The 5,060-nt window shown below is 39.9% G+C and overlaps 1 pseudogene; it reads right to left on the minus strand.

The window, feature by feature from the left end:
- Nucleotides 1-876: 876 nt before the first annotated feature.
- Nucleotides 877-4,235, minus strand: LOC120151536 (annotated as a pseudogene).
- Nucleotides 4,236-5,060: the final 825 nt, after the last annotated feature.

A 5,060-nucleotide genomic window follows, 5' to 3' on the forward strand; every position in this document is an offset into this window, starting at 1 on the left:
TGAAGTGTCACGTGCCTCGTCATCACCTTGGGAGACATGACAATAATTTAGCACATGTGAAAAATTCACTTCAACGTGTATTAATAACTAATTAATTGATGATTTTTACCTAGCATGAGTCACTTTAACTAAAAATTCAAACTTTAAGAAAAGGAATACCGATAAAAATGAGGATTAGAGAGGTTTTTAACGAGGCATTGTTAATCCTCCCTTGTATGATTTCTTACTTATAAAATCATACGTTTCACTGGAAAAAATAATACGGATAAATATGATGATTTAGAAGGAAATAAGGTCCAGACTGCCGCAAATAGAAACAAAAAAAGAGGTGAATAAATCATTGTATTTTGATCATACAAAGTGAAGAGGGAGAAGGGCATGATTATGATGTTAATGTGGTTCGTGTAATACCCTTTTGTCCCCCTGTTTAGAGGCCATGGATTTGATGCGTTTGTCTTCTTATTATTGTCATGTCTGTCATACCCACAGCCATTTCCTGTTTCACCATTATCATCCTTTCTTTACGTACACTGTATTTGGAGAATTTTATTAGCACAAATAGTTGCATGCATTTGCCGCCAGCTTCGTGTATTTCATGGACATTTGGAAATGAAACTTTTGACACAATTATGATGGTGCAGAAAACGATTTTAAAGTCAAAATGAATAAGATAAAAGAATCATAAGAAGCAAGAAAATTATGGCTCCATTTTCTCCAACAATTCCAAGATCTGTAACCTTTGCCAGGCCCAGAGAATTAGATAGGTTTATTAGTAGACCCTTCGATTGGGCCGAGTACATCATTTCCAACTCGGGATTTGAAATAATTGCAAAACCAGAGGTTGGTGATCTAAACATATAAACCGTGTAGCTTTAGTTACCTACCAAGTTCCAAGGTAACGGTTAGCTCATTCTGGGAAAATGTCTCCGGTTTGCTGAATGAAGAAGCTTTGCTAGAACTTAGAAGGGCATCGCCTGGCTACGAATGCAGGTTGTTTCGGAGCTGGGACTGAAGCGTTTTCGCTTCCGAGCATGAAAAGTACGTGCGACATGGTGGGATGATCGTTGGGGTCTTCTTGTACGCACAGAAGCCTACGTTTAGACACTTTAGAAGCTCGTCTGCTTTGCAACTCTCACGCAGTGTCTGGTCCAACAAGTCCATTGCCTTGTCAGCTTTCCACATATGCCACGTCTGGGAACAATTATACAACGTATACCCATAAAATTAGGTGGATAAGTTAAAAGAGGGTGAGCCAAATAGTACATACTAATATAATTTACACATCCTAGAAGGCTCAAAGATTTTTCAGGCTGATAAAACCCGGTGTTCCGTTTCCCAGTTACGATATCGATTACGACAACGCTGAAGCTAAAGATGTCTGATTTGAATGAGAGAAGTCCGTCTAGAGCGTACTCAGGGGACATGTAGCCGCTGCATCATCGGAACTAAGGGGTCAAAAGCTATTTTACTAATATAATTGTACAGTCACATTCAAGTAAAGGCAGAGATTACTAGGTTTCCACTACTCTATTTGTGTTTGCTGAAGTTTCTTTGCCACCAAAGATCCTTGCCATCCCGAAATCGGAAATTTTCGGGTACATCTCTTAATTGAGTAGAATGTTGCTCGTTTTTAGATCTCTTTGAATTATCCTCAGCCTTGAATCTTGGTGGAGATATAGAAGGCCTCGAGTGATTCCCAATATTATGCGGTATCGTATATCACAATCCAGCAGAATGCATAGCTTCGGATCTTGTTAAGGTTTGTCATTTCCATTCAAGTAAACATATATTAGTGACTATTAAGTGATGGCCTATGAATTCATATATTTGAGAAAACACATTTAGCTTACCAAATATGGAGTCTAAGCTTTTTTTAGGCATATACTCATAGAGCAGCATCTTTTCATCTCCTGCAACACAATAGCCTAATAGTCTAACAAAATTTCGGTGTTGAAGTCTCGCAATCAGCACGACCTCGTTTTTGAATTCCTCTAAGCCTTGCCCCGAACCGCTAGACAGCCTCTTCACAGCAATCTCTTGCCCTCCAGGAAAGTTACCCTGGTGATACAGGTTATGGTCTCAAGCAATTGGTTTTAACCGAACGAAACTAAGATGTGATTCAAACAGTAGTGGAATCAGAGCCTACTACCTTGTAAACCGGTCTGAATCCCCCTTGTCCCAGCTTGTTTGCGTTTGAGAAGTTCTTTGTTGCAGCTAGAATACTTTATAAATGTAAAAATGGTACCTGTATGCCACCCATATCATCTTCTTTAAACCGTCCCAAATCGATCAGGTCTTTGACATGTCTCTCACTGCCATAAAAGTGAAGTGCAGAATTTCTCTGAATACTTCCCCATATCCCTGTATTTTAAATAATCTTACCTCTTTTGTTAACCAAATATAATGATCCTTGAAATATCTGTAGAAAGTTCGGTTGCTAATTACCTTCTCCCTTGGTCAGTTTCCTCCTCTTCAAGTAAACATAGACGATGGCACTTGACACGACTATTAGAACTACTACGCTAACACAAGCTATCATCAGGATCAGAGATAAAGCCATCTTTCCAGTTGAAGACTTGCATCTCCTCTTTCCATAACCATTATCTGCAGGAACAGAAAAGGGCCCTTTTATTAAGTTTTAAACATGTAGACTTGAAACTTATATGTTTTGCTCGACTAATGGTATCGTTCTACCTTCAGTGCAATTTAGACTCAAGTTATCCCATCGGAAGTTTGTATTGCAGAGGCACGTTTTCTTTCCATCGCTTGTTGCATTACAAGTTGAATTTGGCCAATCTTTGCAATCTGTAGGTGAAGAGCAGGTTGGCTCCGATGGAGGATCCCAGCCTATCTCCACTTCATCTGTAGTACATCTGCTAGTAACATGAAACGGAGATGGTTGCTTGAACTGAAAGAAATCGTCACTCCTGCCTTGCAATCGTTTGCATCGTTGGTTTGAATGATCAATTTCCGTGTTTCTGGATCTATGCTTGTCACTCTATAAGTGCCACTGGGAACATCAAAGGTAACTTCTCCTGAAGTGGTGTTGCATTGAAAACTGTGGTACATTGCATCACCGCATTTTGGTCCGGTACTAAGTGAATACGGAACCAGGTTTGTGCCACAATTCTCACAACTTCTGGTTGATTCTGAAGAAATAGAATGGATTTTAAATTCAAATAGAGGATAATCATAAAGCGAACTTTATAATTAACTTTTAACGAATCACGAAATCAAGTAAATTTCAGAAGGAAGAGAATTGTGCCTACATCAGAAACTGCTAACCGGACGTAAACGTTACGGCCACCTTGATACTCCTCCTGGATATTGTTCAGATCTTCCAACCATATCCAGCAAGCAGCAATGTTGCTACTACCTTGTTGCATAACATCAGGCTCTTCATAGGAATAAGCCTGGCATTGAAAGTTGCTAAGAAACTCAAATTTGCACTCCATTTCATTCTTCACATTAAACTAAGAGTCCGAATTCCTGACTTCCATCATTTTCAAACTCAAGAACGTGTCGATCTTAGCGTTCTTGTTGCATATCCTCGAGTTCCTAATGCATCCATCAGAATAATCCTGGCTACTCCAATTTGCAAGGGAGCTAGGTGAAAATCCAGGTAAACATTTGTACATCAAGTCATTGTTAGTATTGCAGCTACCAAAATTTCCACACTCATTGTGGATACTGCATTTATCTCAAGGCTCTGCCCAAACTATGGACCAGATCTTACTAGAATCCCACTTGAAATACTGAATCTGACCGGAGAAACCAATAATCATCCTCATATCCCTATACAACGACAATGTAAGATGAGGCATGGACTCGTTGTGGAGTACAACCGAGGTGAAATTCGACAAAAATAAAGAAATTACCGATGGCATGGCTGAGGGCATACCATCGAGGCAGATGAATTTACCCGAAACACCACTTTTCCAATACCTTGTTGTACTTTTCCAAATAATGAACTGGTTTACCCTTTCTTGGTATATCTGAAAGGTGAAGTTCCCCTGAGCTGGATCATCAAAACTTCACCATGATGCTAGTATCATGTCACCATCCATTTTCATGCCTGGAAGAAATGTATCCCCCGGGTTATCGAAGCTCTGCCAGACAATGTTTTCTTCATCGCTGAGCACCAGGTTCCCTGTATAACTCAGCTTGGCCTTTCTTGTTCCGCAAGGCACTGCTTCAAGATTCGTCAACCAAAGAGATTTCCAATTTCAATCCAACACCTTGAGATTTCCGTCTTCCGCAACGACAAAGACTCCGGTATTGTCGAAAAAAGGCTTGTCCCAATTGGAAACCCACACGACTGTTTGTGGATTTGAACCATAATACTATATCCCCAAGTATCTCCTGGTGTTAGACTTGGAGCTTCCATCAGGCGTAAAAAATCCGCGTTCGAACTTTTTCCCTGGTGAAGCCAGGCGTTCTCCTTCACCATCACTGATCGAAATGTTCACTTTGATGACATCTTTAGCAGAACAACCGAAAAACAGCAAGAAAACAAATATTGAACTCATTGGCTTTAGAAATCAGCTGTTTGTGTAGAGATTTTCATAGTGTCTTGTCTATGGAAGAATTTGCCTGGTGCTGTTTTCCATTATGTAAAACGCCCCCACAAGAACAAGGGCAGTTAATATTGTGATTTAAAATATGGATTTTCCCTCGTGATTTGAAACTTTGTAGAAAGGAAAAAAGTTTGACTTAGGGGGTTAATCTTTTGCTTTTCTTGCAAATAATCTTTAGTAAAAAGAAAGCACCGCCAATGCTCTTTAACTGTTCGTTGTCGTATTTGATTACTGATAACGCGGGACTCCATGCTCTTTAACAGCCCGACATGCAAGCACCTCGACACTTCACTCGCGTCAAAACTCGACCACAACGTCTCATCCGTTAAATTCAACCCCTTGCATTCTTGCCACAATCTCCATGCCTGCAACGTCATTTTCCAATACACAAGAATACACGGCATGGTAGATGATGAGTGTTCAGAATAGTTAATCTTTGTTCGTTATTTCTTCGATTTTGTGGAGTTATTGTTGTTAATTTGG

Source organism: Hibiscus syriacus, unplaced genomic scaffold (assembly GCF_006381635.1).
Source record: "Hibiscus syriacus cultivar Baekdansim isolate YM2019G1 unplaced genomic scaffold, ASM638163v2 tig00111059_pilon, whole genome shotgun sequence".
Taxonomy (NCBI): domain Eukaryota; kingdom Viridiplantae; phylum Streptophyta; class Magnoliopsida; order Malvales; family Malvaceae; genus Hibiscus; species Hibiscus syriacus.